The sequence below is a fragment of the Protopterus annectens genome, chromosome 5.part0 (assembly GCF_019279795.1).
Source record: "Protopterus annectens isolate FY-2018-M chromosome 5.part0, PAN1.0, whole genome shotgun sequence".
NCBI classification, from domain to species: Eukaryota; Metazoa; Chordata; order Ceratodontiformes; family Protopteridae; genus Protopterus; species Protopterus annectens.
The window spans coordinates 1,541,719,559-1,541,744,697 of record NC_056735.1 but is presented as its reverse complement, the minus strand read 5'-3'; positions in this window follow the sequence as shown (position 1 = coordinate 1,541,744,697).

Here is a 25,139-nt window from a genome sequence, read left to right as displayed (position 1 = left end):
ACTGACATCTTTAAAGTGAAACAAAATAAAAAACATGTTAATGTTTAGTATCAGAAACCTACTTTAAAATTTTAACAAATTCTGTTATGGACAAGTTCAAAACAAATAGCAAAACAATTATATGAATATGTACATGGAATAATATATTCCAAGACTGATGACGTAGTCATCCAAACAACTCACCACCATCATCATAATACTACCAAAAACTTAGTCTATTGCTACCACTTCTACCTATAGACTGAACAACATAATATAACAATATATAAAACACACTCCTAATTTGTGACTATTTTTAAAATCAAACTTCAATATGTGGTAACAAATCTACTACTCATAAAATATAACAATAATCTCTAACTATAACATTTTAAACCTGCATAAAATATTTATATTAACATTATCAAAGCTATATTAAGCATTGTCCTTTAACTTCAGAATGATTTAAGCACGTTCCTTTTATGACTCAAAACATATGCATTTTTGTTTAGACTTTAACTAAAACAAATAATATTTCAATGGGACTGTCTTTTGTCAAATCTATAACTAAGAGAACAGACAGTTGTTGATCATTTAACCCTATCTATCACTGCTCCACCCATGAGACACGATTAAAATAATGCTACAAATTATAGAAGTAATCCAAAAGTATTCGGCTAGCTTCACTCAGTCCCAATAGAGGCAGCTAACACTGAATCAATGCAAATGAGTGAGAAAAAAAGTCACTCAAAACTAAAATAAAAAAACAGCAAATTTATGCCAAAATATTTAGTGCTTTCATTTCCAATCAAGAAACTTTATCAGAATCATTTACATCACATCCTGTTCATGTTTATAAAATCCCCACCCACATATCATTGGTTGATTCATTATCACATAAAAATTAGTTCAATATCAAGTTAAACCACCAACTCTTTAAAATAACCAATAATCAGTTTAAAACATTTAAATCATTTTAAATAGTTTTGATAAAAACATGAAGTTGTTTCACACACACACATGTATATATATATATATATATATATATATATATATATATGTGTGTGTGTGTGTGTGCGTGTGTGTGTGTGTGTGTGTGTGTGTGTGTGTGTGTGTGTGTGTGTGTGTATGTGTATATATATATATATATATATATATATATATATATATATATATATATACATATACATATACATATACAGATTTCTGTATATAAACCAATTTCTCTTACTATGACAATCTAAATCTTTAACTCTTAATAGTTGTTTGCCATTATTTTAAGGGCTGGAGTCAAAGAAACATGGTCATTCAGACCTGCATATACACATGCATCCAGTCTTAGCTGCCATATTAATTCTTTGAATTCTAACCTATTTTGCCAATCACCTCCCACCTTGTACTTTAACCTTTTACAATATCCACATTTTAAAATCTGCATTCACAAATCTCATGCATGCCTAAAAAGTGCATTAGTTTCCTTTTTTTCTGCTGATCTGATATATGTGCTCATAAATTCTCTGCTTTAGACTCTGCTCCATCTTGCCCACATAGAATGCCCAACATAATGTAAACTATGCAATGTAAATAACTCTTTTGGTTTGACAATTATAATATTCACTCACTTGGCATCTAAATTGTGGAACAGATAGCCATGGCTCTTTATTATTACCTAGAAAATAGATTGGGACACCTCCCACAACTGAAGGTGCCTGCCCTAGCAACTTCTTTCACTATGGTTCCTCTTTCCAATAAATCTTTCACATTGGCATGCTTCTTAAAATTACATTTCAAGGGGTTGTTAAACACCTTTAACCTGTTAAGCATCCCATTGAATAAGGTCCAATACTTTCTTATAATATGACAAATCTTTCCTGTATCCTCATTGAAAGTAGTAACTATATAGGTTATATTGTTATTCTCCTTACTAATCAGAGGAACAGTGTTTTGCATATTCTCTCCAATATTGTTCAACAGTGGAATATATTTATTCCCCCAACCTGTTAATATTTCATCCCTATACCCATTTATGACCTCTATAGGGTATCCCCTATCCAGGTAAAGCCAAACAATGTATTCCAGTTTTTTTTCCAGGTCTTCCCTTAATAAGGTCATATGGGCAGCCTGTACCATCTGTCTTTTTAGGATATTTCTCTTCTGTATAAGGGGGTGATCACTTTCATATTGTAAGTATGAGCTGGAAAAACAGGTTTTCCTATACACTTGTGATATATATCTCTTATTTATATAATCCTTCCTTATACTGACATCTAAGTAGTGGACCTCATTGTCCCAAATATCATATGTAAATTTCCAACATTCTGTAGAACGATTCAAATGGTCAATGAATTCACTAATGAGCTCGTAAGGCCCCAGCCACACCACATCCAGGAACCTTAAATATACTTCATATGTTCAATGAATGTACTATTAAAAAAATATATATATTTTTTATTTTAGTTTTGAGTGACTTTTTTCTCACTCATTTGTCTTGATTCAGTGTTAGCCACCTTTATTGGGACCGAGTGAACCTAGCCGAACACTTTTGGATTATTAGTGACTGTTATTCAGCTATTCCCTCAAGTGGTTACCAATTATAGAAATATTATATAAGTTATGCTGTGTAAGACTAAAATTGCAGCACCTCACAAGTTTCTGAAGCAAAACATAACCATCCTTCTATTTTTGGTTATGTATACATATATATCCATCCAGTAAAGTTTAATATTAGTGTATAGCATATCATTTAAAATAATTTGTCAGAGGGCTTTAAATAATAACATACTATCATTAACTGCACCATCTTCTTCACTACTCTAATACTGTTATCATATACATTGCCAGACCTTTCGTTTATAATCACACTCACAGAGAAGTCACATATTAGTCATATCTCATGTCTCACTTTGGACCATTGTAATGAAGGCAACCACTGCCTTTTCCCACCTAAAAAGCGAATTTCTAACTGATTTGTGATTTAAAAAGTTTAAACTGCATTTGTCTTCTGTTTTTACAGTTTTTGCACTTGTTTTATATCAATTTAAGTCATTTTTGTATTGTATAACTGTTGTAGGCTACACACTAAAGTGTGCTAGCCTATTTAAAGCATTTACAGTGTTTTCTGTGTGCTTTTCTGCTGTTTCCTGAAAAAAAACAAAAAAAAAGAAAACAAAAAAATATTCTCTTTTCCCGCCTTTGCTGAACTAGATTAGTCCAGATTTCAGGTTTTGCTGAATTTCAGACTCTGGTATAGTTTCCTGTGCTGCCCATATCTTTACTTGGATAGGAGGAAGCTTCTCTGTTCACCAGTGAGAGTGGGGATCTTTGAGCAGCCTATCTGTCCCTGGAGGAGTGGTCTCAGTCCTGAAACTAGTAGCTTATTGGCCGTTTTGGGTCAATTCCTATCTGCTTCAGTTTCCCTGCTTTAAAACTCACATTTGCATGGTTTTGCGCCAGTATACAACTCTGCACAGATCCTTGTGGTGTCCTGCAGAGTGATGCAGGCAACAGAGAGACCCAAGAGAGACTTTTCCAGATTTAAGTATTTTTTCTCTGTTTTTTTTTTTTTTTTTTTTTGCTCTGACTCTCTTTTCCCACCTAAAAAGTGAATTTCTAACTGATCTGTGCTTTAAAAAGTTTAAATTGCATTTGCCTTCTGCTTTTTACAGTTTTTGCACTTGTTTTATATCAATTTAAGTTGTTTTTGTATTGTATAACTGTTGTAGGCTACACACTAAAGTATGCTAGCCTGTTTATAGCATTTAGAGTGTTTTCTGTGTGTTTTTATGATGTTTCCTGAAAAAAACAAACAAAAAAAAAAAAAAAAATATTCTCTTTTCCTGCTTTTGCTGAACTAGATTAGTCCAGATTTCTAGTTTTGCTGAATTCCGGACTGTGGTATAGTTTCCTGTGCTGCCCATATCCTTACTTGGATTGGAGGAAGCTTCTCTGTTCACCAGTGAGAGTGGGGAGCTTTGAGCAGCCTATCTGTCCCTGGAGCTCTGAAACTAGTAGCTTATTGGCTGTTTTGGGTCAATTCCTATCTCTTTCAGTTTCCCTGCTTTAAAACCCGCATTTGCGTGGTTTTGCACAATTTTGCGCATAGTGCAGCATCGGGCAGTGCCCAGTTAAACGGGTTTAAACTATTCCCGGCTCCACAAAGTCTGCTCTTCACTTTTTCTCTTAGAACTGTTCTAAATCTCAAAGTAAGCACTCTATTTTCGTTCTAAAGCCCTGCAGTTGCTCATATAAGTAATCGTATAAGTAAGCACTAATAAACTAAAGCACTACACCCTCTTATACTCCCTTTAAGTACTTGACTCCCTATTGGTCCTTTTTGATCAGTCATAAAGTAGTTCCTTATAGTACTCTGGCATGTCCAAAAGTCAGTTTTGGGTTTACTCTCCAGTCCAGCTGGTGAATCTGGGAATCTTGAGGCAATGTTACAACTGCCTTATGTACACAGACCACCCTCTCCTCCTCCCAACAATCTCAAATATATGTGAGAGATGCAACTATATAGCCAAAATGGAGGCTGATCTCTCTCAACCCAGTACTGGCACAGTCAGTCAGAAGGAGAAGGTAACCACACACACCACAAATCCAGTCTCACATAGACCTATCGCAACAGCAAACCAAACACATAAACACACAAAAACATACTCGGAGGCTCTAAATAAAAATCTGCCCAAGCAGCAGAGACCTCCAAAGCAGACATCCAAGCAACCGCTACCCCACAACAATACCCACATATCACATAGTTCACAAAGTCAGTGTGCCACACAGTCACAGCCCTTAAGGCTAAACAACACACCTAATACACTTGTAATAGGTGACTCTATTGTCAGACACACTGACGTCCCACTCACCAAGCTGAACAAGGAGAAGGTCACTGTAAGCTTCCTGTCGGGTGCCAGGAAACACCACATAACACAAGCACTCAGGTCACCCCAAAGCAAGTACAAATATGACTCCGTCATTGTCCATGCTGGTGTGAATGACCTGAGACGTACCTCCCTGGACTACATGAAAAGAGACATAGAGGAGCTCTCTGATCATGTAACCCAGGCTGGTATGACCCTGACCTTGAGTAGTATCTTACCCTCACCAAGAATGATGCCACAGTATAAAGACAAAATTATCAATTTTAACAATTGGCTAAAGTATTGGTGTCATTCAAAGGGGATCCAGTGTCTGTCAGCCTGGGATGACATGCTTGACAAGCCACATTGCTTCACTAGGGATGGCTTGCACCTGTCACCCCTGGGCTTTCAAATACTGGCTAAGGCTCTTGCCACACCCATAGTGCCTTTTTTAGGCAAGGCTCAAAAGACAAACCCGCCTCCATAGACAACACAAGGAAAAAGAAACTAAGAGTAATGCTGCTCAATGCCAGAAGTCGAAACCTCAAGATGCACACACTCTAGGCTCTCCTCAGTATGGGGAATATCGATATCTGTGCAGTAACAGAAACCTGGTTCAAGGCTCCTGAGAGTACCCCAGCCCTACCAGGTTATACCTCATACCATGCTTTTTGGCCCCAAAACTCAGACTGAACCACAAAAGGAGGGGAAGTATCCATATTCATCAAAGATACCCACACCTCCAGGTTAGTGGCACTGCACGAAACATCGGAGACCATCAATGTGCAACTAACAGTGGGCAAAATTGCCTTTCAGTTTGTAGCCTGCTACAGACCACCCTCCCAAACTCAGGAACCCCACTCAGCTTTCCTGAGAACACTGGAGAATATGAAGGTCTCTCCAAACACCATTATATTGGGTGACTTCAACTACCCAAACATAGACTGGGAGCACTACACAAGCCCTAACACCCTCGCCCAATGGTTCCTAGAATTTATAAACTCAAATGCTGTGGAACAACTGGTCACCACTCCCACAAGAGGGGAAAACATATTGGACCTGATCATCACCAACATGGGGACTCTATGTTCCATACCAGAGGTATACCCCTCATTGGTAAGATCTGACCATGAATGAATCTCACTGGGCATCCATATCCTGTCCCCACCCCAACCAAAAAAACCGCGGTGAAGAACTTCTCAAAAACAAACTTCACACTTCTCAAAACCGACTGTGGAATCTTTCAAAGCCCCCGGGCCAGTGGAAAATACAGCCCAAACTGCAGAATGCTTTACAAATGCATTCTATGGACACTTACAGGAATGCATGGATAGTGCTATCCCAAATAAAACCAAGACTCACTCCTCCAAAGGCAGGAGACCTGTTTGGTGGACCCCCTGCCATAAATAAGCTATACAACAGAAGGAGGAAGCTACTACATGATAGAGCAAAATCCCAAAAAGGGAAGGCATCTCTGATCAGTACTAGCAAGAAACTAATCCCTCATAAAATCATCTAAGGCCAGCTTTGAAAGAAAAATTGCACAAGACGCTAAAGATAATCACAAGGCCTTCTTTAGTTATGTCAGGAAACTGGGTGGCAACTCCCACATATTCTCTGAATTAGTGCAAAATGACAAAAAATACACTGAACCCACAGACATTGCCAACATCCTGGCAGACAGGTTCAGTGCAAACTCCCCCCCCCAAAAGAGCAAATGTCTATCCCAACAGAGTGTAGCCTCCCTGACATCACAGATGCACAGGTGAGAGCTGCCCTCTCCAAAGCAAAAAACACAGCATCAATGGGACTGGATGGTGTCCCAGGCTACGTCTTACATGAGCTCCAAGAAGAACTGAATCCTCACATAAAGTCACTGTTCAATCTCAGCCTTACTACAGAATATGTACCCAAAGAATGGCGTACAGCAACAGTGGTCCCACTCCACAAAGGTGTTGCCACAACAGACCCTGGAAACTATCGCCCTATAAGCCTGACTAGCCTGGTCTGCAAAGCTATGGAGCGTATAATCATGGAACTCATAAACGAAGACATTGCGAACCTCCAAACACTGGATCCTACCCAATTTGGCTTTGTTAAGGGCAGATCTTGCCTCTTGAACCTGGTCGACTTCTTTGAAACAGTCACCAAGGCCATAGATGAAGGGAAGGTAGTCCACGCAGCCTACCTGGACCTTGCAAAAGCCTTCGACACAATACCCCACCCGGGCATCATAAATAAGCTCACCAGCTTAAATATCAACCCCTATGTCACAAGATGGGTTGCAAACTGGCTCAGGGATAGAACCCACATGGTCAGAATTGCAGGTGCCATGTCAGACTCTAAACCAGTTACAAGTGGCGTCCCACAAGGCTCAGTCCTGGGACCTCTCTTGTTCGGTATATATTTCTCTAAGGTACAGGCTAACATGGGAGGACTATGGCTGACCAAGTTCACAGATGACTACAAACTGGGTGCCATAATCGACTCGCTGACTGACACAAGCATCCTCCAAAAGGGTCTCACAGAGACAGATAACTGGTGCCAGAGCCATGGCCTAAAGCTAAATGCCAAAAAGTGCATAGTCATCCCCTTTGGGAAAAACAAAGTGCCCACAAATTACCACAGGTGGTAATCCATTAAGTACAGAAGAAGTAATTATGGATTTGGGGACCCAAGTAGACAGCAATCTCTCCTTTGACAATCACGTTGCCAAAGTGGTTAAAAAGACTTTCTATATAGCCCACCTTATCATGAAAGGGTTCACATCTAGATCAAGAGAGGTCATTGTGCCCCTCTACTCATCACTCATCAGGCCCATAATTGAATACAATGCACCATTTGGGATGTACCTTACCCAACACCTGCAGCAACTGGAAAGACCCCAAAGGTACCTCACCAAGAGGATCAAGGGACTCAAACAGATGCCCTACGCAGTTAGGCTAAAGAAACTCTAGCTCTACTCAGTTGCTTACTGCCTACTCAGAGGCGATCTGTGCCTGATGTATAAAGCCATGTCCAACCCAGAATTAATGGACATGCTCTACCTCAGGAAATCCAAATCACTTAGAGCTACACGCTCCAGGGACATAACCCTCAGCACAGAAATAAATAGGACATGTTGGAGGGACAGATTCATATCCCACAGGCTCCCCTCACTCTGGAACAAAATCCCAATCCATGTTAGGCAGAGCCCCTCAATGACCCTCTTCAAGAGAAATCTTGATGAGTGGATGGGAGATTGTAGGTTTACCCCTAGAATCTCTTCTGTGTCCCTGCTAGACAGAGGCACAGTAAACTAACCTTAAAAGGGCTATCTTCTGTGACCTACTATACAGAGGCACAGTCAACTAATCTAAAAGGGTGGCAAAAGCCAAACACACTCTGGATAGGCTTATAAATGCCCTAGGGCAGATAGCCTAGTATCAACCTATGAACCTATGAACCTATAAATAAAGATGAGAAATAATGATTTAATTTAGTTATATTTTAAATCTGCAATACTCATGCTTCAAGTCAAATGAAAGTTTTTATTTTGAATAAACATTTTAAAGTAAGAAAGGACTCGGAATACAATGAATCCAGTGAATACTTTGTATGTAAACAAGTCAAACTATATAATTTTTAAGAAGTAATGTATATTGAACCCAAGGATACTGTGTGGGTATTAAAGACATTTATATATATATATATATATATATATATATATATATATATATATATATATATATATATATATATATATATATATATATATATATATATATATATATATATATATATATATATATATATATATATATATATATATATATATATATATATATATATATATATATATATATATATATAAAACAGGTATTATCCATAGGCCTCTTAACTGTTTATGCATTCATACTTTTTCTTCCTTGCTGAGACTCCCCTTTATTGCTAGTGCACAGAAAATAACAATAATTATTCCCAGCCAGTTTTATTTTAAAATGAATAAAATGTATTTTGAAATTTTCTACAGCTCAAGGATTTGATGACTGACATTAAATTGAATATTTATCCACCCTTCAATATCACTTCTCTATCAGACACCAAGAAACAAACTCCACTGAATTGACACTGGCTTCTCCAGAATACTCTCTGAAATTTAATAGAGATCTTTTTTATATAGTAAATTATTTTGTCCTCTAACTAGAATGACTGTAAATAGGAAACTACAAAAAAGCCCTGTTGCTTTAAACAATAAATAAAATCATTATTTACGCACCTTTGGTGCTGATGCATCTAAATTCGGACTGTGACAATCCTAAAAAAAACACACGATTTTCTCCTTTTTTATATAATAAAAAATAAAAAGGGAAACAAATCATATTCCTCAATTTAGGTTGCAGTCCATTAATTTCTCTTGCAAACTAAAGAATTTAACTTCTAGAGTCTGGTCCAACATTTTAATACACATTCTTCCTGTTTCTTTGCAGCTGAAAGTTGAAGGTTGAAAGGTTGCACCACACTTTTGTCTCTGCAATGAATGCAAAGCTGAACCACCACAGTAAATGAAGAAAGTCTTGCGGCAAATTTAAAACAGTATTCTACTCACAAAACTGTTAACTGCGCGGGACATCTAAACAATTTCAGTGCTTCAAATTGAACAAACACCACACAGCTGCACAAGACAACCCACAAATTATGTGGAGTAAAAAAAAACAATGTGGAGCCCCTCACAATGTAAAACTCAATGATTAATATGTGAAACTGTATAAAATATCATTTAAAACATGTTACAACCTACCCACTACTATAATCAAGTACAAGATAAAACAAAAAATCCAACGAACCTTGAATCCTGGTTTTAAAAAAGTTCTGCTTTATTGTAGATAGGACCAACAAACATCCACGAACAAACACTAAGCGCTTTCACCCTAGATTATAGGGCATCATCAGAGTAATGAAACAGACTACCATCATCCCTTATATAGTAAAGCATTTGAACATTTAAACAATAATTGATAAATTAGAATACATAGTTTAGTAATTAAGTAATTAATTATTGTTTTGGTGAAGAAAACGTAAAAACAATGTTGCTACACATAGATCTGAAAGAATACAAGTATATAGTTGGAGTACTTGTTTTACAAATAAAAGCTTTTTCATTCCAGGATTAAATTCCTGCTTTTGTAACTCTTGTGAAGTAACTTGACCAAAACAATGGCTGTGTGTTGTCAATAAAAAACAAAAACCAGTTCAAGAAAGGTTTAGAAATTTCTCTATAGTGTAAAATAGTCAACATTACTTAATAAGTATTAAGATAATGTTAAAATGTTGTAGGGTAACCAACCTAATATGTTAAAAAATATATTATCAAAAGGTTAGTAGACATGAGATTAACAAAGCATACACTAAGATAGATTGGCTGTTTTATGAATTTTTGATGGATGGGAGAATTGACCAACAAATTTTTAACTACATCTCGGTGGAATTTCCAATTACACCATCTATATTTGGGATTCCTAAAATTCATAAACACATTAATAACCCCCCATTTAGACCCATAGTGTCAGTGAAATGTTCAAAGACTAAAGCACTAGCAGCTTTTATAGATTTCAAGTGTAAACCAATTCTGAATTCTATACCACATATTTTAAAAGATTCGTGGCACTGTCTTGAACTAGTAAGACAATTTATGAACAATTTTGACTTTAGAACTGAATTTATAATGGCCACTGTGGATGTTGTCAATCTTTTTACAGCAATTCCCCACGACGAAGGTCTTGACATGTTTGAAGCATGTCTTAACAAATATTGTAAACACAATGGTTCCGACAATCGATTGTTAACCAAAATGTTAGAACTTGTTTTGGAGAACAATTTTTTATTCTTTAATAACAATTACTTCAGACAAACTAAGGGGGTAGCTATGGGGGCCAGGTGTGCCCCCATTTATGCTAACTTAGTTCTAGCCTTTTGGGAATCTGAGTTTGTTTTTACTAGTAGATTTTGGAACAAGGTTTTACTGTACTTGTGTTATTTAGATGATATTCTTATTTTCTGGAAGGGAACTGAAGACAAATTTAATGAATTTACTACTTTTTTGGGAGAAACCACGAGTTTTCTTAAATTCAATAGTCACGTGTTTGTCAACAACGTTAACTTTTTGGACATCACGCTTTCTATAGGCAAAGCAAGTTTGAATCAGGTATTTATAGGAAGAAAACATACTCCAATTATTTTCTACACTTTGACAGTTGCCACCCGTTGCATCAAAAGAAGAATTTAGTTAAAGGACAAATGGTCAGACTGTCCAGAATTGTCAGTAATGATGTAGTTTTTGAATATGAATTGAACAAACTCATGAGTATGTTTTTGGCCAGAGGATATCCTGTTGAACTTGTTCAAGAGATTAGTAAAGAAATTTTAACAAAAAGGTCTATACTATATAAACCGATTATCTCTCAAGACTTGAAAACTAATACGAGTACGAATTCATTAACTACAAGACACGACACTTTCATTTTACCATACAATCATTGTTCTCAACAGATAGTTAACGCTATACATGAATCTTGGACTAGTGTTTTAGAACTAAATCCAGAGCGCACGGATATTTTGGGCAACACACCCAAAATAACATTTAGTAGAGGTAGAAATTTAAAAAATCTGTTTGAGCAATGTACTAACAATGAATTGTACAAGAAATCCAAGATGAGTAAATGTGGACCATGCCATGTCTGTAGATTTATTAACGATGGTCCTTATCTTTCTATTAACAATTATGTTAAGACCATTAGATGTCCAGGGTTATGTAATTGTAATTCAAGTATGGTGGTATATGCAGCATCTTGTACAGCCTGTCAAGCATTTTACGTAGGAAAAACGATTAGAAAACTCAAAACACAAATTACTGAACATTTACTTGATATTAAAAAACACAAAACAACTAGTGCCCTTTACAATCACAGTATCAATTATCTTAATTTCAAAAGATTTTTATTTTTTATTATTGACAAAATATCTAACAATGGACACAATGGTGGTGATGAAAAAACGATACTTGAAGCCAAGGAATGTTTGTGGCAACTTAGGTTGAACGCCACTATGCGGCCTGGCATTAATGAACAAATATCAATTTCTAGTATATTAAAGCTTAAATCACAATTTATCTAGAATTGTATTTTTAGTAATACACCACCCTACTTATCAAATTACGTGTTTACACTATACATTCACATTGCACATATATATTAACTATTTTTTATTTTTTTGGTACCTGCCAGCTGGTTACTTTGGATGACTGTTCCAGTTAGTTTTTTTGTACGTATTTGTATACGATGTATGGTTATGTACCTAATAAGACTGTTTCTTAATTAATCTTAAATACAACATTCACCCATCCACTTACTTCTTAATTCAGAACTTCTATACAACTAAGTTCACAACATCAATTAATTCATATTCATTACAAAAATAGATTTAGTATTAATATTTCATGCTATTTAAAACATTTTTACAGTTGTATTTTATTAAATGGTACATTTTCTAGAACATTATATTTATTCTATTTTTATTTTACTATTCACTATATTACAAATATTTTAAGCACATTTAATTGTTTTTAATTTAACTATACATTTTATTGTTATATTTAATAATTTTATATAAGTATTTAATTATTTAGACATTAATATTGATTTATCCTACACACATATATTTTTTAACATATTAGGTTGGTTATCCTACAACATTTTAACATTATCTTAATACTTATTAAGTAATGTTGACTATTTTACACTATAGAGAAATTTCTAAACCTTTCTTGAACTGGTTTTTGTTTTTTATTGACAACACACAGCCATTGTTTTGGTCAATTTACTTCACAAGAGTTACAAAAGCAGGAATTTAATCCTGGAATGAAAAAGCTTTTATTTGTAAAACAAGTACTCAGCAACTATATACTTGTATTCTTTCAGATCTATGTGCAGCAACGTTGTTTTTTACGTTTTCTTCACCAAAACAATAATTAATTACTTAATTACTAAACGATGTATTCTAATTTATCAATTATTGTTTAAATGTTCAAATGCTTTACTATATAAGGGATTATGGTAGTCTGTTTCATTACTCTGATGATGCCCTATAATCTAGGGTGAAAGCGCTTAGTGTTTGTTTGTGGATGTTTGTTGGTCCTATCTACAATAAAGCAGAACTTTTTTAAAACCAGGATTCAAGGTTTGTTGGATTTTTGTTTTACAAGTTCTACGTTTGTGGATACAAGATAATCTAACAGCATTTACTAATGTTTAGTAAACTATATTAAAACCTATAGACTTTCTTATAACAGCTGTGTTCTAGGGCTACTAGACAGAAACCCCCTGACAAAATATATCATATTAAAGAATTTACATACTCTGGACGTTAGATAAAGATATACACATAAAATATTTAAATTAAATTAATATATAATGTATTTTAAGTTAAAGGAAAAATAGAAAAAACTATTACTGCTAAAACTGAAACAAAGTAATTCATGACACTCTAATCCTTACTACCGAAGAGCTTCAAAAAAGTCACATGATTAGATATTTAAAATTTAAAGACACAACTGTGAATAATGAATCACAATACTGTACTGTTACAAATGACAATACCCTAAAAACTGTATATGCAAAAAGTACAAATTATATATATATATATATATATATATATATATATATATATATATATATACCAAAAATAGAAAAGGTACACGCCAAACCAAATATGCTTCTCAGAATACACACACAGTCCAGAAACCAAAAGATCCAGCACTTGCAAATAAGCAATCCAAACCCTGTAAACAATGTATCAGGGAAAAAAAGGGACCTAAAAAAACTTAAATAAGTGTATCAAGCTTTATTCCAGTAGAACAAACATTCAGGCAGCATACAGAGCCATTTGGCTTCTACAACACAGACCGGTGACCAGTTTCACCCCCTGGCATCATCAGTGTGAATTCACCATTGAAGCAATCATAAACCTTTAAGTATCACAGTTCCTGTTGTGGTTAAAGGGACAGAGACAAAAGTGACATTTCAAAGCACACAATTCTATATACAAAACAATAAAAATACTTAAATGGCACATACAAAAACCAAATATGTATACGTGTATGGATAAAAATATATACATATATACAAATACATATATGTATAAATGCATAGGCATATGAGAGAGAAAATTTTGAAATCATAAAAAGTACAGTATACAATTCAAATATCACCAATGGTCATTAAGAAAGGTTTATATAAGGACCCTAAGTTCACCATCCACATTCTCTCTTTCTTATCTAAAATATCATGCTTAGTTAAGTTGGACAGCCTATTACCTTTCACAACATCAATTCCAACAAATAGGAATTGTGCTGAAACATGTTCCAGTCTATGTTTATAGAGTGCACTTCTTTGGCGCTTACAGCTTATATCACTCAAGTGCACTGAAATGCTGTTCTTTAAACTTCTAGAGGTCTGTCCGACATACAATGCCCCACATTGGCAGACAGCCATGTAAATTACCCACTCAGTATGACATGTTATTAGATATCTGATGTCAAAAACTTTAGATGCATTAATTGATGTGAATGACTTAGTCCGTGATATCACCCTACAATAAACACAATTCCCACAGGCATTACTACCCCTGGGTATATCGTTATGCCCATTATCTTTTGGTTAATCAATCATCTTGTATCATGAAAGTGATTCCCCAATATTTATTTCACGTCTATAGCTATAAGAACAATTAGCATTGAGGCAATGGTCTAAAAAAGGGTCAGATTTTAACACATCCCTATATTTGGAATATATAATATATGATCCACAAGTATTGGCAAATATAAGTTGTCATGGTTTTTGTGTTTGTAAACAGCACTTAATGTTAACTATCTCAATGAGACCGGGAGGTTGATCAGCCACTAATAAAATTTGCCAAAGACTTTAACGACATTCTAAAATAACTTTAAAATTTACACTAAACAAGCTAGCACGACTTGCTCCAAAACATAAAAGGAACATTTCTTAAAATCTGTTTAACAATGTCTGGCTAAAGCATTAGATCATGACAAGTTACTTTTGCCAATACTTGGGGATTATATATTTTATATATATTATTTTATGTATATGTTACTTTTTGAAACTCATATTTATTGTTTTGTGTGATGGGTGATTGTTTCTGATGAGGTTCAAGTAAATTAAAAGTGAACAAAAGCGCTAAGTTGGTGTATGGATTTCTTTGCTACATTATCTATAGTGTTCGAGTTTTCCTGGTTTCTGTTTGGTGTTCAGCATTTTTACAGTTCATTGTTTCAGAATAATAAAGCAACAACATAGATAAAATATATAAAGTTATCACGTTTCTTTAAAAATTTTACTGTTTTTTTTTTTATTTGTTTTATAGTTGCCCATTTATTTTTGGTTGCTTGTCTCTTTAAACATGTAAGGACTAGTCAATTTCTTCAGTTTTATCCAAGATTATTTTTCTGTGTAAAGTCCAAGGATTCATCAAGCGTGTTAAAAGGTTTTCTGTCCATCCAAAAGAAAAATATTGATTCTTGCATCAAATATAAGCTGTGATTTGATGTTTGACTTCTTTAAGTTTATAATTAATGGAATGAAGGCTTTTCTTTCAGAGATCACTGAACAAGTATAGTCATATTCAAATCTAATGCTGTTTCCTTAAATTTTTTATTGCAGAATTAAACTTGGTTGTCTTTAATACTAAGTCTTTGTCCTGAGTTGAAAAACATTTAACAATTATATATCTATGAGTAGATGTTTTGAAACAGAATTTGAGAGAGACCTGTGAGCTCACTCATTGCCAAAAGAAAGTGATTCTGGTAAATTTAAAATACTTTGTAACCAGTTGTTCAGGAACTGTAGCATGCTGTCTCCTTCTTCTTTCTCTGGCACCCTGTATATTTTAATATTGTTTCTCCTAGATCTACTTTCCAGATCATTGTCGTCAACCTTTTCCAGTAATAAGGTGTTTTGCTTTAGAATAAATTCAACATGGTTTTCATTCTCTGTTTGTCTGCCATCAAAATCATTTGCTGCTTCCTCGGTAGTTGAAATCTGAACTGATTGTTTCCTAATTACTTCATTTAATAGGTCTAGTTGTTTATTGTAGTCATGTTTTATATTATCCATTTTACTCTCCAACTTATCCATTTTAACTGAGACCTCATGGATACTTGTAAGAGTGGATTATAATTCCTTTTTCATTGTACTTTCCTGAGAGGAAGCTTTAGAGTGACTCATGGTTGCATCTGTCTTAAAAACTTCTGACAGGACTATGACAGAAAAATCACAACAATTTGATTTTTACCTCTAGATAGTAACGGGGAACTAGTTTCTTATACCCACAAATTGTCTTAGAAATATTTTCCTCAAACTACAACAAAATATTCTTGTCAGAATAACTGAAAACAAGCAGAGCTAAAATCTTATGCTGCTAGCTGGTCACCATCTTTGCCACACTCCCTCTAGACACCCATTTCCTAAATGCATAACAATCAGGTAGGAAACCTATACATCATTGCAGGCAAAAAAAGTGAATCTAGTAATGGTGAATAAGGAAGGTCTCAAGTTTTCAGTTTTCAACATTTTTCTAGATTTGGAGGCCTACCTAAGTCATGCATTGCCTGCACTTTGGACAAGGAGAATAGGGCAAAGGTTATGCTTATTGCTGGTTTCTACTTTTACCTTCTCTATGTTTGTACAGTCTTAGGCTAGTATATTTATGGATCTGCAGTGTGTTTTGACTTCCTGCCACATCAGCAGTAGATGAGTGTGTTCTGCCTGGAAAAAAAATGGATTTTGTGACCTTGGTTATATTGATGATTTAACACTATACCCTCCAAAGGATACACACGCAAACACACACACACACACACACACACACACACACACACACACACACACACACACACACACACACATATGTGTCTACTTCAGATGCTCGGAATTTCAAAAGTTCAACTTTCATATGACCGTGACCATATGATCGAACTTTTGAAAGTTTAAACATCTAATATAAAAGTAAAAAAATAAACAAATAAAAAAATAACCTGAATGGTTCTAGCATACTATATATATATTCCAACTCCGAGATCCCACTACAGTGCAGAAAAGGGAAATTTTCGCATTCCGCTCTGTATGGACATCTCCGTTATAAGCATTCAAACTTTCAAAAGTTCGATCATATGGTCTCGGCCATATGAAAGTCGAACTTTTGAAAGTTCGATCATATGTAGGGGACCCATATAGATATATATATATATATATATATATATATATATATATATATATATATATATAAATATATGTATATAATAAAATGTTATGAAAATGGCCACCAAAGATCAATACTGTAGAATAAATAAAGCAATAGAGAAAAAAAAAAAAACAATTCGATCACTATGGTGAAGGTTATAAACTTTAATAAAACACTAAACCAATAAAAAGAAGATAACTGTTTTCAGGTTAACACTAACCTTTCATCAGATCTACTCATGCTCAGTAAGTAAAACCTTTTATAATACATAAAATACAGTCAAAATCTGTTAAATTTCTGATACCCATCAGGGGCTAGCTTTGAAAGTTGAATCATGACATAGCCACTTAAAGAGATATTTTAACCAATCATGATCATATGTGGAGCCTACACCCTTTAAGGGCTGGGTTTAGAGGTAAATTCACATTTAGACCAGGTGGCTTATCAGCTTGCAGATCTCCAATCCATCCCATTTCTGCAATTTTTGTTTTGTCCATGATGTTGCCTCTCCTAATGCTTTCTTCTATAACTTGTAAAAATGGACGCCACTTATATGTTTATAGGTAGGTACTAGGCTATCTGCCAGAAGGCTTTTATAAGCCTAGCCAGAATGTGTTGGCTTTCACCGCCCCCTTAGATTAATTTCCTGTGCCTCTGTCCAGCAGACCCTCTGAAGTGATCCCTGGGGTAAACTTTTTGTTTCCCATCCACTCATCAAGGTTTCTTTTGAAGAGTGTTCATAGGTTCATAGGTTCATAGATAGGTACTAGGCTATTAGCCCTAGGGCCTATATAAGCCTAGCCAAAAAGGCACCCTGGCTTTCGCCACCCAAGAAAATTATTTTCCTGTGCCCTTGTCGAGCAGAGCCACAGAAGTGATCCCTGAGGTGAATTTCCTATTTCCCATCCAATCATCAAGATTTTTCTTGAAGAGTGCTAATGAGGAGCTCTGTTTGACATAGATAGGTAGTCTGTTTCAGAGTATGGGAAGTCTCTGAGACAGGAATCTATCCCTCCAGCATGTTCTATTTGTTGTGGTGCCAAAGTTTAGGTCCCTAGAGTGAGTAGCTCGAAGGGATTGAGATTTCTTTAAGTGGAGCATGTCCAACAGCTCTGGGTTTGACATAGCTTTGTATGTCAGGCAGAGATCACCTCTGCATAGGCGATATGCGACAGAGTAAAGCTGGAGTTTTTTTAGATGGTCTTCATAGGGCATCTATTTGAGACCAGTAATCCTCTTTGTGCGGTATTTCTGTGGCCTTTCCACTTGCTGTAGATGTCTTGTGAGGTACATACCAAAAGGGGTGTTGTACTCTATAATGGGTCTAATGAGTGATGAGTAAAGGGGAACAATGTCCTCTTTTCTTCTGGGTGAGAAACCGTTTGTGATGAGGTGAGCCATGTAGAAGGATTTCCTGACCACTGTGGCGATGTGATTATCAAAGGAGAGATTACTGTCCACCTGTGTCCCAAGGTCTCTTATCACACTTTTGGCGTTAAGTAGACTACCACTTATGTGGTAGTTCATGGTACAGAGTTTTTACCAAAGGGGATGACAATACACTTTTTGGCATTGAGCTTCAGGCCATGGCTTTGACACCAGGCATCTGTCTCAGTGAAGCCCTTTTGTAGTATGTCCAGATCCTTAGGAGTTTTGATTATGGCTCCTAGTTTGCAGTCATCTGCAAACTTTGTTAGCCAAAGACCTTCTGTGTTAGCCTGTACTTCAGAGAAGTAGATACCAAGTAGGAGAGGACCCAGGACTGAACCCTGTGGTACTCCACTTGTCACTCGTCTGAAGTCGGGTTTGGTGTCTGCTACTTTCACAGTGTGGGTTCTCTCCATGAGCCAGTTGGGAACCCATCTTGTGACATAGGGATTTACACCTAGTTTAGTGAGCTTATCTATAATTCCAGAGTGGGTGGTGGTGTCGAAAGCCTTAGCAAGATCTAGATAAGCTGTGTGAACCACCTTACCCTCATCTATGGCTTTGGTGACTGCTTCAAAGAAGTCAATCAGGTTTAGGAGACATGATCTGCCTTTTACAAACCTGAACTGGGTAGGGTCCAGAGTTTGAAGATTACCAATATCTTTGTTTATGAGTTCCATGATGATATGTTCCATGGCCTTGCTGACCAGGCTCATCAGGCTAATTGGATGGTAGTTCCCTGGGTCTGTCATGGCTCCACCTTTGTGGAGTGGGATAGCTGTCATGATGCACCATTCAGTGGGCACAAAGCCCGAGGTGAGGCTATGATTGAACTTGGTACTTAGGTAGGGTGCCAGTTCATTCTGTAGTTCATGTAGAATGCAGCCTGGGATATTGTCAGGTCCCATGGATGCTGTGTTCTTGGCTTTGGAGAGTGTGTTTTTTACCTGTGCAGCTGTGATTACAGGAACTTTGCATTCTTCTGGTATAGAGAGGGGTCCTCTAGGGAGTGAGAGGGGGGTAAAGTTAGCACTGAACCTATCTGCCAGGATGTTGGCAATATCAGTTGGTTCTGTATATTTAGTGCCATTGTGCTGTAACTCAGAGCAGATCTGAATGTTGCCATTAAGATTCTTGACATAGCTATAGAATGCTTTGTGATTGTCTTTAGAGTCAGTGGCAATTTTGCTTTCCTAACTATCTTTGGATGATTTTATGAGGGATCTCAGCTTCTTACTGAGGCTGACCAGGGAGTTCCAGCAGTCATAGGATTTTACTCTTTTTTACAACAGTTTCTTTCTTCTGTTGTAGAGTTTGTTTATGGCAGAGGACTACCAGATTGGCTTCCTTTTTTGGAGGATAGCATCTTGGTTTTATTAGGAATAGCATGATCCATGCACTCGTGCAAGTGCTTATAAAGTGCATTTGTGTAGGATTCAGCAGTCATACCTCTATTGTCCGTCTGCATGGGTGTCATGAAGTTTGCCACTTCTGCCTTAAGAAGTGTGAAGTTGTCTTCGGCGAAGTTTTTTATGGTGGTTTCCTTAATTGAGGGTGGGGGCGGGATGTGGATGTCTAGGGTAATTAGCTTGTGGTCGGATCTGCCAACGAGGAATTGACTTCTGGTGTGGAACAATGGTTGCCCATGTTGGTAATGACCAGGTCTAGGATATTGCTGCCCCTGGTGGGGGTGTGAATAAGTTTATCCAAGGCATTGGAATTTATGAATTCCAGAAAATGTTGAGCAAAAGAGTTGGTACATGAGTAGTTTTCCCAGTTAATGGTGGGGTAGTTGAAATCGCCCATTATTAGGGTGTTGGGTTGTACCCTAATACTTTCCAGTGTATCAAGAAATGAGGAGTGAGAATCCTGGGGCATGGTGGGGGTTCTGTAGCAAGCTACAATTTGGATTGCAGTCTTGCCCAGAGTTAGTTGCACTTGGATAATCTCGGATGGATTATGCTGTGCAACTAGCCTGGATGTGTGGATATCCTTAATGAATATGGACACGCCTCCACATTTAGTGCTTCGTTCCGGGTTAGGTGGCCGAAAGGTGTGGAATGAATTATAGCCTGGTAATGCAGGGGTGCTCTCTGGAGCTTTGAACCAGGTCTCTGTCACTGCATAGATGTCAATGTTCTCCATTTTAAGGAGTGCCTCAAGTGAGTGCATTTTGAGGTTTAGACTTCTAGCATTGGGTAGCATTACCCTCAGATTTTGCTTCCTTATACCTGTTACGGTAGTGAATTTGTCATTTGAACCTTGCCTAAAAAAGACACTATAGGGGAGGCAAGAGCCGTATAAAGCCTTATATTCTTTATAATACATTCCTTCAACTGTCTGTTCATTTTTCCAACATAGAAGCTGCTGCACAAGTTGCAGCAAGTAATGTAAACCACATTTCTAGTTTTACAGTCAGCATATAGTCTTGGAACATATTTGTTTCCAAATATTGGGTGTATAAATTCACTTCCTTTGGAAATATACTTGCAAAATGTACACATCCTACATGGATAAGTATCAATTCTCTCACATCTTATGTTGTTATTCATCTGGAAAGTAGAGCATAAATGCTGCTTCAGATTGTTGTCTTGTTTAAAACAGGATGACGGTACATCTCCTACTATATCCTTTATTGTTGCATTTGTTGTCAAAATTTTCCAATTTTCTTTGATGATATCACAGACATATTGATGCCGCTAGTATATGTGAGTACAATTCAGTTTTTCTGTGTGGGCGTAACCTCGTTGTTTCCTAAATTTACAGAATCAGGCCTTTTCTTTGGCAAAAACAGTCTTCCCATTGTCTTTCTCATGCTTCTTACTGCAGTTATTTCTCCTTCCATCTGATGATCTGATGAAGGGTCAGTGTTAACCTGAAAGCACTCATCTTTTCTTTTTATTGGTTTAGTGTTTTATTAAAGTTTGTGACCTTCACCATGGTGATTGAACTGTTTTGTTTCTCTATTGCTATCTACATACACATACACACACACACACACACACACACACACATATATATATATATATATATATATATATATATATATATATATATATTATCTTGGATTAATGGTGTGTCAAATAAATAATTTATAATAAATTATAGTAAATCCTGTCAGCTTGTAATCAGAGATTGTGTCCTTAATTTCATTTTGTTACAAATATTAATATAACAAAACATTGTGTCCTTTTTTTCAACTTTTCCAAGCTAGAAAATATACTTCATTTATACATGTCAAGGATATTTCAAATTGGGATTGACTAGAAGGTAATGCTCTAGCCCCACCCCCCTCACAATTAAAAAAAAATAAATAAATCTACTAAACAACTTTCCCTTCTGGGTATTGGCAAACACTGCTTCCCCATTTAAGAGATTGTCAACGTTCATAAATCATCCCATTTATATATCTTGATTGTCACTCCATCAAATAACATTTTCATGATTTAGGAGGTTTGTTAAAAATGTCATTGCCATTTTAGTTTATAAAAGACAAGCATTGTTTCATCAGTAAGAGTACTATTTTCTTATCTTGACAGCTTATAGTTAATGATACTGCTTGTGTTTTCAGCAATGTATGGTTTGTGAAAGCTTCTTTGGCTTTTGTTTTAATTGCAGCCTTTCACACTGGAATGTTCCATCAAGGCATAAGGCTATTCCTTTAGATGTATAGACTTGCTCATAAACTCCCATTGCCTATGGGGTAAAACAACACTGTAAACTAAAGCAGACCTGTTTTCCTTACTACTTGGAGAAGTTCCTTGTTTAAATTCCTGGAATTAAGAGCTGTATTCATTTTTATTGTATTGTATGTACTGTAACTCAATTCTTGAAACTAATCTGATATTGACTGAAATGTTTATTAATGTATTATTAAAAATATATCCAAATCTGTACTGGAAGATAATATTTCCTGTTATGCGAAGTGTTTCTCAAGTTTTATTAAATGCAAAGACCTCAAAATTGTATGCAAGTTAGTTTTAAGGCATGTATAGCTATGACATAATACGGTTTCATGGTGACCTACTGCAAAAGTGTGGCAAATGTCAGGCAAATTTTATGCCACTCAGAGTACAATCAATGATTCAAATAGTGCGTGCCTTATGTCCCTTTGTTTGCATTAAATACATCTTAAGATGTGTTTGATAATTCAATATATCATCGCCTCAGTCTCAGACTATTCAAAAAAGTAAATTATTTTTGTATATTATGCTTTCTGATTTATGCATATTAAAAAAGGAAAAAATGACACTCAGATTTTAATTACTGTTTCTGTGGGTCATGTTTGTGTCTAGGGAGTGTCTTAACTATGCTCAGCTATTTGTAAAGAAGGGCTTGGAAGTTTTGTGCTGAGTACATTGCATACATTAATACTCAAGAGACTAAATAGCTGATGTGAGAATCTGTAATCCACATTTATAGCATATTATTTATATAAATGTTATTAGAGCTGCAAAAAACTTATTTGTTCTATAAATATTTTGACAGAAATCAAATGGTTTCATGTGGGAAACTGATACATTCTTCTTGTATTCCCAGGTAGCATTTTAACAGGTGCTTTTTTCTAGCATTGTTAAAAACTGCCAACTGAAATTTAACATTTCTGTAGGTACACTTTTTTTATAAAACTATGACTGCTGGTCCATAGGTAGTTACTAGGCTAGCTTCCCTTGTTGGCCATTTTAAACCTAGCCAATTTCCCTCAAAGGTAAGAATCTAACACTGTACCTTGCTTTTGGGAGGTATAAACACCTTAGCCACTATACCAACCCACAACTGAAGCAGAGAAAATACTTAATATTTTATGAGGATTCATAGTTTCATTGAGGAGTTTAGCTAATGTTAAACTTAAGCATTTAAGTTATTATAGCATGAAAAATATCTGATGTCTCACAAAAATGAAGGATTTATTTCTCACATATCTTAATGAGAGTGTAGTACAGGCTAAGAAACATTCTCCAAGACAAAATAAATTTTCAACAACAGGCATAGGATATAATACTTTATTTTCCTTTAGGTCTTGATTCTTTACAAGTCTGAAAAAAAACACATCTGAATGCATAAATCTGCTGTTCATTATGCCTTCATGTTTGCAAGCACCTTTTCACAGCCAGCAATTGTGATATTTACATGCACGAGCACACAATGTGAGCAAAACAACTTCCATAAAGGCAATGCTCAAATATGATCATGAGTTGTAGCCCAGACATATTAACAGCAAGTACTGGGGAGCAATTCAGAATGAGTGGAAGTTAAATGGGGGAAGTGCTACACTACATTGTGTTATAAAGAATAAGTATTGCTGAAGAAAGGAAATGCTTAATGTGTACTTATATCCCACATGCAATTTTGACAAAAGTGGTTAAGAAGCATTTCTGACATAAATCCTGCAATACTGATGTAATGATGATGACAGTTAGCAAAGGCAGGTCATACTTTAAGGGATGAATGCTGAGAATTATTGCATATAAGATGTATATACAGGGAATGTATGTATGTAGGCAGAGACTAATACTGTGTTATCCATCTCCTTATGTATACTGGAGAACAAAAGGATTTTACCTCTGTACTGTCAGATAAATCAGAAATGTGTACATGTTTGCAAAGAAATGACAATGGCACCAGTAGGAAAAGTGTTCATCACCTAGGAGTATGTGATAGACAAGCAAGCATATCTTATGTAAATGCTACATGCCAATCTAATAACAAACAATGTACACAAGTGACAAATGACAAGACAAAGAGGATGACATGTCAGAAGTCCAGTTCTGCCATTGCTGATTTGCAAACAGAAGTCCAGTTCTTCAATTGCTGATTTGCAAACATGTCTGACATAAGAATACTAGGCATGCTCACATGGAGTTACAGGGAACAGTAACATAACAGCAATTCAACAGCAACACAATAGAAAGTATTGTAACAGAAGACAAATCACATTTGATCATGGTCTCACAGTCTACCACACAGAAAGAAATGTTTATGGAATCACTCATCTGCCATTAAGCTGTATAGTGTGACAAGCAATTGTAGTATTAAAAGTGTGTCATGAGGACGACATGCAATACACACAACTATTATATTCTGATTAGGTAATGCATTTGAACAATAATTGGCATAATAAACATTTGCAACATGTCCATTTCAAACACATGCCAGAACAGATAACAGAGAGGTGCATACAATTCATGGTCAGCACAGAAAAACACATATCGGTCATGTAAGAAAGATCACTCTTGACAGGCTTACAGCACTTTCATAACATGTAACATATATTGATGGCCTACCTGGTAGGAAAATGCCTGAAAAAGATGGCCTTTTGAGTGTGTATAAGCCACTGTTGTCTGACACATTTGTCTGATACACAGATGTAAACAGATTCAAACACATAGTTTTATACAAGGCTCTCTAAAGCCCCTTGGATTGACAGCATCTGCCACATCAGATAGCAATGGAGGTTGTCACAAATAACTAAAGTGAATGTGAGTGTTAACACAGGAGGTATGACTGGAATATAATATGAGACGTATTCTATATGTTGGAAAGGAGCTGCACGTTATTGTTCACAACACTGAGCATTACAAT